The sequence below is a fragment of the Myxocyprinus asiaticus genome, chromosome 16 (genome assembly GCF_019703515.2).
Source record: "Myxocyprinus asiaticus isolate MX2 ecotype Aquarium Trade chromosome 16, UBuf_Myxa_2, whole genome shotgun sequence".
NCBI lineage: Eukaryota > Metazoa > Chordata > Actinopteri > Cypriniformes > Catostomidae > Myxocyprinus > Myxocyprinus asiaticus.
This window is the reverse complement of record NC_059359.1, coordinates 5637328-5650544: the sequence shown is the minus strand read 5'-3', so window position 1 is coordinate 5650544 and position 13217 is coordinate 5637328. Positions and strand designations below refer to the sequence as shown.

Genomic DNA, 13217 nt, shown 5'->3' with positions numbered 1-13217 from the left:
TCCTAGTATTAACCTCCTCAGACCCGGGAGTGACTGCTGTGCGCATTTTCCATTTCCCATCTTGATTTGTAACTAGTAGCACCAAATAAACAAGCAAAAAAAAAAAAAAAAAAGAGCAAATAATTTTCCTAATAAATTATGTCCACATATATGGACAGCAGGACTAAGTTGTGAAATGTAAAAAAAGCTTTTAGATGAATCCATTGATTGTGCATTTTCGTACAGTAGTGAAAATGCACAGTAAATATAGGAATGCATTTCCTAATGTTACTGAATAGAACCATATTTTACAATGATAACAACATAAACTATATCAAAATGTATATTAAAATGAAAGTTATTCAAAATAACTTTTATTTAAACTTTTAAGGGAATAATGTCCCAAAATCCACATATGTGGGCATCATGTTATCAGCACGCTGAAGCGCGAAAAATGTAATCATTTTTTAAAGCAGCATATCAAACTAAACTAGAGACACTACTCTTTACACCCAAACAGGTTTCAATGAAAAAAAAAATAATAATAATTCAAGAGATTTCTTACAAAAGGCATTTTTGTTGGCTCTGCGCCTGTAGAAGCACTTCACGGAAATCGACGTGATGTTGTTGTGTCACGTGACTTGGCAGGGCACAGGTTTAACCCTTAAATGACAGTCTAGAGCAAGGGTCTTCAACAGGGGGTCTGCGACCCTCAGGGGGTCCACGGTGGTACCGCAGGGGGTCCGCAAATTATTGTTTGACCCACCATTGGCACTCGTAATAATTACTTCCATCCAAGCAATAGAGAGAGAGAGGAGTATGCATTTTAATCCATCACACCTGTTTTCCAAATCGTCCTCTTTCTTTTTAAGTTTTGCACCTATTCGCGCATCCTGCTGTATTTAGGAATAAACTGATTGGAAAGCTAAACATTATTAAAGTCTGATGAAACTGAGCTAGTCAACAGGGTCGGTTGCACCAGCTATACGTAAGTTACAACTTAGCCTAGTTGTGGCGTAAATGGGCACTAAGTCACAATTTACGCACTACTAAATGTTTTAGCATTGCACCATTAAACTTATGTAGAACGGAATTCTACATATAAACTAAATATTTATGGCAGACTCCAACCAGGAGTAACGGTTGGAATATAAAATCAGACTGATTAAATTACATCAGTGAGCTCATGTTTTGCTTGACAGATTTGAATCCTTTAGACATATATGATGATGCTGGCATTTACACTCGTTTATATTTACAAGAAAGAACACCATGTAAAAAATCGTACTTCTTAGCAACTCTTCGGCATGAAACTGATCTAACAGTGCATTTTCCAGGGTGCGTCGCTCGGTGTCAAGTTTCAACACATACAAAATATATAGGGTATTAAAATGAATAAATGTCAATTTTTCCAGCCTGTTGTATTAGTATTTATTTATTGCCCCTTATTCATTTTAGATACTGTTCCTGAATATTACAGTGCATCCGGAAAGTATTCACAGCGCTTCACTTTTTCCACATTTTGTTATGTTACAGCCATATTCCAAAATTGATTAAATTCATTATTTTCCTCAAAATTCTACAAACAATACCCCATAATGACAACGTGGAAGTAGTTTGTTTGAAATCTTTGCAAATTTATTAAAAATAAAAAACGAAAAAATATCACATGTACATAAGTATTCACAGCCTTTGCTCAATACTTTTTTGAAGCACCTTTGCCACCAATTACAGCCTCAAGTCTTTTTGAGTATGATGCTACAAGCTTGGCACACCTATTTTTGGCATCAGGTTGGATGGGGAGCGTCGGTGCACAGCCATTTTCAGATCTCTCCAGAGATGTTCAATCGGGTTCAAGTCTGGGCTCTGGCTGGGCCACTCAAGGACATTCACAGAGTTGTCCCGGAGCCACTCCTTTGTTATCTTGGCTGTGTGCTTAGGGTCGTTGTCCTGTTGGAAGATAAACCTTCGCCCCAGTCTGAGGTCCAGAGCGCTCTGGAGCAGGTTTTCATCAAGGATGTCTCTGTACATTGCTGCATTCATCTTTCCCTCGATCCTGACTAGGCTCCCAGTTCCTGCCGCTGAAAAACATCCCCACAGCATGATGCTGCCACCACCACGCTTCACTGTAGGGATGGTATTGGCCAGGTGATGAGCGGTGCCTGGTTTCCTCCAGACATGACGCTTGCCATTCAGGCCAAAGAGTTCAATCTTTGTTTCTCATGGTCTGAGAGTTCTTCAGGTGCCTTTTGGCAAACTCCAGGCGGGCTGTCATGTGCCTTTTACTGAGGAGTGGCTTCTGTCTGGCCACTCTACCATACAGGCCTGATTGGTGGAGTGCTGCAGAGATGGTTGTTCTTCTGGAAGTTTCTCCTCTCTCCACAGAGAAATGCTGGAGCTCTGTCAGAGTGACCATCGGGTTCTTGGTCACCTCCCTGAATAAGGCCCTTCTCCCCCGATCGCTCAGTTTGGCCGGGTGGCCGGCTCTAGGAAGAGTCCTGGTGGTTCCAAACTTCTTCCATTTACGGATGATGGAGGCCACTGTGCTCACTGGGACCTTCAATGCTGCAGAAATTTTTCTGTACCCTTCCCCAGATCTGTGCCTCAATAGAATCCTGTCTCGGAGGTCTACAGACAGTTCCTTGGACTTCATGGCTTGGTTTGTGCTCTGACATGCACTGTTAACTGTGGGACCTTATATAGACAGGTGTGTGCCTTTCCAAATCGTGTCCAATCAACTGAATTTACCACAGGTGAACTCCAATCATGTTGTAGAAACATCTCAAGGATGATCAGTGGAAACAGGATGCACCTGAGCTCAATTTTGAGCGTCATGGCAAAGGCTGTGAATACTTATGTACATGTGATTTTTTTCGTTTTTTATTTTTAATAAATTTGCAAAGATTTCAAACAAACTTCTTTCACATTGTCATTATGGGGTATTGTTTGTAGAATTTTGAGGAAAATAATGAATTTAATCCATTTTGGAATAAGGCTGTAACATAACAATATGTGGAAAAAGTGAAGCGCTGTGAATACTTTCCGGATGCACTGTATTATTTACATAGGCTAAATATACTATTTATTAAATTACTTTTATTACGTATTGTATTTCAAAGGGAATTAAATTTATTACAGCTGACTATGTGAGAAAACAAGGTTTGAACATTAACTGTAACAAGATAAAACTGAAATGAATGGCATTTTAACACTTTTGTGTTCAAATTTGAATTCTGCTTATTGGATCAATACATCATATTATGCAACTGTGCATTACTTTACGGAGAGTTTGTGACCTACAGATGGTGTAACCAAATTAAGCACTGATTAGTTACAAACTAACTAGTAGATACTAAGCCCTTAGTGTGAACTTTACGTCCCAACTTAGATGAGACCTAATGCACATCTGGTGCAACACTACCGAGAAGTGTGCAGCCTGGACAAACCATTCACGTGACCACTGCTTATCACGAGCCGCTCAAAGCGCGACGCACATCAGATTCAGCAGCGCTGCAGTGGAGGGTTGCAGAAGTAAACGTGTCTGCTTTGCATTGGTCGCACTGTGCAGTTGAGCAGATGCCAGCCTACAGTTTCTTTTATTATTAGTTGCTTTTTGCTTTCAGAACAATAGCCTACTTCCCTGGTGTAAATAAATAGTGACCGCTGAGATTATCAAGCTGGCATACATGGTCCTTACCGTTCCACACACACAAGATAGTGACTCTCAAATCAACATAATTAAAGGTCCACTCAATCATTGTTTTCCACGTTGCAAAGTCTTACTCCTAATGAAATGTAATTTTGAAATATATGTATAAAATTGATCACTCACATGAGATGCAGACATATTAGTATCCTTATAAAAGTTGTTTTATTCTGCATGGACAGGGTTTGCCTGTCTGTCTGTCTGTCTGTCTGTCTGTCTGTCTTTTTCTGGGTATGGAACAGTGATTAACAAGGGAAATTAAAAAGGTCACTTCATGTCAAAAAATGTTGCAGACCTCTGCTGTGCATTATTTAATGATTATTTCAATAGCTTTGCATAAAGTATGTACATACAATGGTAGCCTACAAAACACGTTTTTACAGGTATAAAACGCAACACTCAATTTTATACAATATGTAACAGGTGTCCCGGCTCGGTCTTTCTACCCACCAAGGGGTCCTTGGTCCGAAAATTGTTGAAGACCCCTGGTCTAGAGTGTAGTGAACATTCAGTCAGTTTAAATGTATTTAAATTATGTGTTGCTTATAGCGAAGCCAAAATACAACATCCACGCATGTGGACGCGGGCTTACACGAGGTTAAGAAACACTTTGGGCGATCTGATCCAAAGTCGACAGGAGAGACACATCTCTGTTTACACCTTGTAATATGTGTCTCTTTTCACCACTTGTGTTCAGATTTCGAGGGGTCTCTGATTTTATGACGACATGCATCAATCACTACGTCAGCATATACAGGTGCATCTCAATAAATTAGAATGTCATGGAAAAGTTCATTTATTTCAGTAATTCAACTCAAATTGTGAAACTCGTGTATTAAATAAATTCAGTGCACACAGACTGAAGTAGTTTAAGTCTTTGGTTCTTTTAATTGTGATGATTTTGGCTCACATTTAACAAAAACCCATCAATTCACTATCTCAAAAAATTAGAATATGGTGACATGCCAATCAGCTAATCAACTCAAAACACCTGCAAAGGTTTCCTGAGCCTTCAAAATGGTCTCTCAGTTTGGTTCACTAGGCTACACAATCATGGGGAAGACTGCTGATCTGACAGTTGTCCAGAAGACAATCATTGACACCCTTCACAAGGAGGGTAAGCCACAAACATTCATTGCCAAAGATGCTGGCTGTTCACAGAGTGCTGTATCCAAGCATGTTAACAGAAAGTTGAGTGGAAGGAAAAAGTGTGGAAGAAAAAGATGCACAACCAACCGAGAGAACCGCAGCCTTATGAGGATTGTCAAGCAAAATCGATTCAAGAATTTGGGTGAACTTCACAAGGAATGGACTGAGGCTGGGGTCAAGGCATCAAGAGCCACCACACACAGACATGTCAAGAAATTTGGCTACAGTTGTTGTATTCCTCTTGTTAAGTCACTCCTGAACCACAGACAACGTCAGAGGTGCCTTACCTGGGCTAAGGAGAAGAAGAACTGGACTGTTGCCCAGTGGTCCAAAGTCCTCTTTTCAGATGAGAGCACGAATTGTATTTCATTTGGAAACCAAGGTCCTAGAGTCTGGAGGAAGGGTGGAGAAGCTCATAGCACAAGTTGCTTGAAGTCCAGTGTTAAGTTTCCACAGTCTGTGATGATTTGGGGTGCAATGTCATCTGCTAGTGTTGGTCCATTGTGTTTTTTGAAAACCAAAGTCACTGCACCCGTTTACCAAGAAATTTTGGAGCACTTCATGCTTCCTTCTGCTGACCAGCTTTTTAAAGATGCTGATTTCATTTTCCAGCAGGATTTGGCACCTGCCCACACTGCCAAAAGCACCAGAAGTTGGTTAAATGACCATGGTGTTGGTGTGCTTGACTGGCCAGCAAACTCACCAGACCTGAACCCCGTAGAGAATCTATGGGGTATTGTCAAGAGGAAAATGAGAAACAAGAGACCAAAAAATGCAGATGAGCTGAAGGCCACTGTCAAAGAAACCTGGGCTTCCATACCACCTCAGCAGTGCCACAAACTGATCACCTCCATGCCACGCTGAATTGAGGCAGTAATTAAAACAAAAGGAGCCCCTACCAAGTATTGAGTACATATACAGTAAATGAACATACTTTCCAGAAGGCCAACAATTCACTAAAAATGTTTTTTTTATTGGTCTTATGATGTATTCTAATTTGTTGAGAGAGTGAATTGGTGGGTTTTTGTTAAATGTGAGCCACAATCATCACAATTAAAAGAACCAAAGACTTAAACTACTTCAGTCTGTGTGCATTGAATACATTTAATACACGAGTTTCACAATTTGAGTTGAATTACTGAAATAAATGAACTTTCCACGACATTCTAATTTATTGAGATGCACCTGTATTAGTGCATGATAATAAAGCGCAAAAAAGTCAAAAGAAAAAGAAAGTGATAAAAACCAGTGCACCGTTTCTCTCAATTATACTTGCATTTAATCTAAGGGAAAACATGACATTTCAAGCAGAATTCTTATTTATTTTTATATTTTCTTTTCATCAGGCATACTGAAGAAGTTCTGTGCAGTTCTTGTGCGTGTGCTTGCTTTTTCACATTTTATGATCAGACAATCTTTTTTTTTTTTTTTTTTTTTTAAAAAAGCTGCACGTAACCAGCTAGTTTAAAACTCTTGTTTTAACACATTGGTGGATTGAGAGGTGAAAAGGCATCGCTTCACTGCTGTGCGAACGCATTCGAATGGATGAGCCATTACACTACGAGCCCAATGTGGTAGCATGCGTTTTCAACCACTTCCAATTGTCGTTAAAGTGGACAAATCTCAAAATGTTTTGGACCTTGTTTACACCTTTAGCGTTGTCCCGTTTCAAACGTATTACCCAAAATGCATCTCAATAAATGGGGCCTTCATATCAGGTGTAAAAGTGGCCTAATTGTGATTTTTATTTCCCCTATGGTTAGAAGAAACATGAGACAATGTTGATATTTCAATATTAACTGGGGCTGTAAAAAATAACTAATGAATCGCACAGTTTTCTGTTATAAATCGTGATCAATCGTGGTACATGGTACATTAAAACATTAAAATATAATCATAAATACTGTATATTTATTTTATACTTTTTCTCAAAGACCCTGCTCAAGATTGGTTAGTCATCATTTATTTTAATTATTTAAATATGAACATGTTAAAATGTTCAGTTTTTTGAGGATAGAGTTAATTAGACACATTTTTACAGGTACAAATCTTTGATACAAGTATCATGCCATCAAATCAGTGGACATGCTGTAATTAAAAGTTAGACAAAATCTTCTGCCGTTTTCCAGTGGACATTTTTAATAATAATGATCAAATGGGCAGATTCAATTCATATTAAGCTTTATTGAGAAGATAAACTCAAGTGTACATTGCCAATACATTATTAGACACTATACATACAAATATAAAACATATTGAATGCTGAAGTTTACTTTGATGAAATTTTAAATTTCAAAACTATCATTTTCTCTGGCTGCTGTTCAGTCTCTATCGCACACACGCTTGGTCTCTCATGTGTGGTTTCGCTTTTGACACTAAATCAGACGACAGTGAGTGAGAGTTTTTGGGTGATGCAAAGAGATACGACAGCTTGCCCGTATCTCTCCCACACCTGGCTCGCCACTTCCGGGTGAAGTCTCGTGCATTTCGGGTAATGAATCAGCATGCACTGCTCCACACAATCGGTTTCTGTGCTAGGATGTGCAGTTGAGTTGAGCGTGTACCTCCTGGAAATTTTATTATTTGCACTAATTATGTAATTTTTTTTACACATTAAACAGTCAAATATTAAGCACAAATATTAATGCGTTAAATTTCCTGGCCCTAATATAAACATTAACCTGAACTCCTTTAATGTCAACATTGAATAAAAAATTACCATTTTTACTTTATAAATGTATGTTCCTCGTCTTATTGTGCACAATTAATTGGTGAATGCTACTCCAAATAAAACAAATTGTCCTTGTAATCTTCAATCAAAATGTAATAACTTTCTGGTATGTAACACCCATATCCTGTTTCACTCTCAAGTACATCAGATTATAGAGGTAAAATGGGTTGCTTACTGCGTTTCACGCAACCTCATGTCTCCTGAGCTATAAAAGAGCAACTTCAGAGCAGTTAAAAATATTCCTCTGGGAATAGTTTGTATAACTAGTAAATATTCCTCTCCGAATTTAAAACAGCATTTCAACACTTCTATCTAAAAGAAAAGCAACCAGAGGCATTTGACGCTACATTCTTATTAGTTAATTTGTGCCAGTTTGCGCACTGACGCACATAATGGTTCAACTGAGACATTAATTTCTATAATGGTATCAAGTGTTTGAGTCACCACTGTCAATGGTTGATCTCGTAGACGTTCGGGGTATCACTTAATGACCGTTCCTCATATTTCATCGTGGGTGTGCATCTACCACCTGCTACACACAAATTAGCAAGGCTTTTTATGTGACAACCTGAATAGACTGGTAATGACAAACAGCATTAATTGTGCATTCCTATTTATTCTCTTCCATATTCCTTAAGGCATAATTAGCTTTTCCGACTCCAGAGATAAAGGATATTTTCTCTGCACTCTTTTTTTTTTCTTCTTTGTTATTAGACAGTAAAGGTGGTAAGAATGAAATCTGGAGGGAGACATGTGCACTGACTTACAGCCACCCAACTGATACAATACTCATTCACACCTACATGCATTCACTGCAACCATCAGAGCAATTAAATGATGGAAACATACATATAGCCAGGGTTGGGGAGTTACGGAATACATGTAACGGGATTACGTATTTAAAATACAATATATAAGTAACTGTATTCCACTACAGTTACAATTTAAATCATTGGTAATTAGAATACAGTTACATTCAAAATGTATTTTGATTACTGAAGAGATTACTTTGCATTTTATTGTCATTTGTTTCATTTAATATTTAGTCCTTTCAGATGGAAAACATTTATACATATAAATGATGTGATCCAAAGTGCATTTGAACAGCGGTGAAACACTTTCTTATGATGTGTTACATTCATACGAGCAGACAGAGAAGTAAGTTTGAAGTAAGTTTGGAGCAGAAGAAATAGAAATAAACGGTGTATAAATTGTCAGCTTTATGCTAAGCTAAAATGCTATTTCTAGCCATTTTACATGCACATGTTACCAGGCACGATCTTATTTTTTTATCAAGAAAATTCACGTTGGATCATAATTTCTTTTTTTCTAGTAAGACCTTTGCTATTAGGACAAAAATTGTATTCTTGATAATAATTTTTGTATTGTTTTCCTGTAAAAATATAGAAAAATCCTTAAAACAAGATCAATATGATTTATGATTTATTGATTTGGTTTTTCAGAGAATGTATTTTTAACATGTGTATTTTGTCTTACTGTACTGGCAGAGTTTTTATAGTCAAAACAAGTGAAAAAAATAAACCAGTGCTGAAGAAGTAATCCAAAGTATTTAGAATACATTACTGACCTCGAGTAATCTAACGGAATACGTTACAAATTACATTTTACAGCATGTATTCTGTAATCTGTAGTGGAATACATTTCAAAAGTAACCCTCTCAACCCTGCATATAGCAGACATGTAACTCGCATACCTATAAAGAATACAATGCTAATCTGTTGACATTAAAAGGGATGTTCTGGGTTTAATACAAGTTAAGCTAAATCAGCAACATTTGTGGCATAATGCTGATTACCACAAAAAAGTATAGATTCATCTCTCATTTATGTAAAAAAAAAAAAAAAAAGAAGCAACAAAACGTAGTAGTTACAGTAAAGCACTTACAATGGAAGTGAATGGGGCCAGTCAAAAAACATTAAAATACACAGTGTATATTGTAGGTGTTTTACTGTAACCACAGTTTTTTTTTTTATAAACAAAACATTTTTATATATTAAAAATGTATTTTTCAATATGATTTTTTGAGTCAAGAATATTAAAACATTTCCTTAGATTTACTCTAGTTGACCTGAACAAAATGTGCCTTTTCATAAAACTGTCAAAATATCAGTTAAAAAAAAAAAACATCAGACACAATAATGATGTCTAAAGGCATCCTACATGCTATTTTTTATTTTATTTTAATTTATTTATTTGTATTTATTTATTTGCACAAGACCACAAAATTTCTACCTGCTTGTTGGTGACACGTTTGATTTTGTGGACAAAAGCTTTTCATATATTAATATTTTAAAACAAAATATTAGTATAAACTAATAAAAATGTCACTGCTTTTTTTTTATTAGAAAAAATAGAAAAAGATTATTCAAAACTACTTATGCCAATATTTTTTTCAAACATTTCATTTCATTTCATTTTTTTTTTTTTTTCTTGGACGGTTACACCACTTTTACTTTCAACCCCAGAAAAAAATACCAGAAATTACAAACATGTTCATCATAGCAGAGGTGTATTCAAGCAAATGTTTTGTGTGAATTGAATTTTATATTTATTTTTTAATAACTTAATAGATCCAGACAAAATGTAGTCGTGTCATTGACCCATGTGACACTAAATGTTGTAGATTGAGCTTATCTCAAAACACCCAGGAAGTGATATTTTGATTTAGCCACACTAAAGTAGCTGAATAGACCTTACTGCTGTAAAAATGCAAAACACAGTAACTACAACACTGAAAATGAAATAGCTTCATTAAAAAACAATAAAGCATGCTTTTCAATTAAGACTTAAAGTCTTTAATGCATTACAGACAGAAGCGCAAAAACTATGTTTGCAATGTATACAATGCATAGGGTGCCGTGCAATGCATACAGTGGGGGTGCCATACAAAGAGGGGCGTAAACAGGCGTTAAGTGAGGGAGCTAAAGAAGGTTACTCAAGCTATTTCACGGTGGTTTGCATTTTTCAAGCACAAGTTCTGAAAACCTCTTTCACACCTACTGTACACTAAACTGTACTGTACTGTACACTACTGAACAAACCAGACTTTGCTGTTAACACTAAAATGAGGCTTTTCAAAAGCATAGTGAAAGTACTTTGAACGCGTGTCATGACCAAAACACAGCAAAGCTACATGATGTAATGATGCAAAAAGTCAGGAAAGACAGCGTGTTACAGTGATTTTATCATGGTAAAAGGGTGTTGTAAGGCACAACACAAAACAGAAGCCCTCTTACTGTGGTAAAATCACTGTTACGCACTTACTCGAGTGGTTTATTTCTCCTTAAATAATACAATTTATGAATGATAATAATCATAATAAATTATTATGATTCTTCCACTAACTCATACACTTCAATCCCCCCCAATTGTTGGTGACAGTGTAGACTTAATGCATTAATATAGAATTCAACAGACATGCAGTCACAGATGAGTGTATATCAGCTATTTTAAAATGGCTTTGTAGCTCATCCAATCAAATTTTAGAGCTTGAGCTATTTGTTTTATAATGTTCATTTTTGTGAGTCTTTGAGCTGGGAGCTGTATCAACTTTACAGCTTTGGTGGGAAGGGTAAGTCTGTCTCAATAGCACTAAACCAATCATTTTTTCAGGCAGCTGCAATTGTAGGTAATCATGACCAAAATCAGACTTTGTCTCCATTATCAGTCACATCATGAGGTGATTTTGGTCCTTGACCGCCCTGAATCTAGACAGAGGAGTATAAAGACAGATCCTCAGAATTGAGGGTAATTTCTGAAGAGTTGTCAAGCCCTTTGACGTTCAGTTTCTGTTTTTTAAGGGCGGCCACATAATTCATATCTTACTTTGACACACATTAGCATAGATATCAACGTGGGCAACTTACAGTACATTCCGAGAGTAAAGGTGCATGGGACAACCCCAGTGGAAAAATGTACTGCTCAGAAGATGCTCTTGCATAGCAAATAATATTTGCCAATCTTTCATTCAAGTGTCAGCTTTATCTCAGATGTTTCTCTCAACATTTCTTAGGAGTTTAACAGGTTTTTGAATTGAGAATGCACATTAAAACTCTCCTCAACCTTCACGGGGGCACAGAACTTCACATTAAGCTTGTCTCTTAGTCACTTATACAAGATTTTGACCCTGTGCTACAAATGCTTTTATACTTTTTTTGTGGTTTACCAGAGGGCTAAAACTCCTCTAATCTCTAACGCAGCACTCAAAGAAAGCATTGAACGACTGTAAAAAATATACCTTTCTGGAACAGAATCCACTGAGTTTTTCAAAATGATGTTCATAGTATTATGAAAACATAATTAGTAATAAATTAGTAAATACTAGGGGCTGCAAATCAATTAAGACATTTTAACTAATTAATCACAAAGTTTTCTGTGATTAATTGTGATTAATCTTGGTACATTAAAACAAACATTGAAATATAATCTAAAATATATTTTCTTTATAATTGGTTTAAAGAACTTGAAATAAATTGGTTAGTCATCATGTTTTTTTAATTATTTAAATATGTACATGTTAAAATATTCTGCTTATGTTTACATGCCAAATAAGTGGAACGAGTAGACATGGAGTGTTTAAAAGCTGGGCAAAATCTTTCCAGTGGACATTTTTAATTATAATGATCAAATGGGAAGATTCAATTCATATCAAGCTTTATTGGCAAGATAAACTTAGGTGTGCAAGTCCAATGCTTTATTAGACAAAATACATACAGATATAAAACAAATTGAATGCTGACGTTTAATTTGCTGAAGTTTAAAATCTCAAAACTATTATTTTTTCTGGCTGCTGTTTAGTCTTTATCATGCACATGCTTGGTCTCTCTCGCATTTCGCTTTGATACTGACTAGTTCAGATGACAGTGAGTGAGTGTATTCGGGCGATGCGAAGAGATACGAGAGCTTGCCCGTATCTCTCCCACACCTGGCTCACCACTTGCGGGTGAAGTATCTATTCTCCGTACAGTAAATCCGCTCCTGTGTTTATTATGCCCAGGGCATGCGTTGTGCGTAATGAATAAGTGCGCACTGCTCCACACAATCAGTTTCTGTTTTAGGATGTGGAGTTGAGTCGAGCGTGACCTCCCAGAAAAAATTGTACATGTCAATTTTAGCCACAGGAAGTGGGGAAAAACATTAGTGAGGTTTCAGGAAGTGCAAAAAATGGATACTACATTAATTGCATACATTTTGTAACATGTTAAAGAGTGTTATTTTAACTATTAATCGCAGAAATGAATGTGTTAAATTTCCCAGCCCTAAGAAATATAAATACTGTCACTATATGCATTGCACAATTTTTATGATCCATGAGCTCTTTGCAAGTAGTGTCTAAAGTTTGATTTTGAGGCAATTTTATATTTTTTAAAATGTTGAATATGTATGTAACTAATGAAAATCCCTGAAATTAAGACATTTATTTTGAGACAAAATACTTATCATTTTTAGTTTTGTTTAAGGTCACTTAATCAAAAAAAATGTGATAACTGTCAATTAAGTGAAAGGATGGTATTTGGAGTAAAAAGCTCCCCTTTTGCAGGGGCTAAAGGCCCCTATTAAACACACTGTTGTTGTTTTTTAAGTGGGGGAATAGATTTGTTCTGAAAAATGTTCAAAGTGGGCTCACATTGA

At 36.4% G+C, this 13217-nt stretch overlaps 1 protein-coding gene across 1 annotated transcript in view; it reads right to left on the bottom strand.

Annotated features, from left to right (window-relative positions):
• csmd3a (CUB and Sushi multiple domains 3a) overlaps positions 1-13217 on the bottom strand; it is a 437506-nt gene that overhangs the window by 409658 nt on the left and 14631 nt on the right. The gene's annotated exons all lie outside the window — the stretch shown is intronic.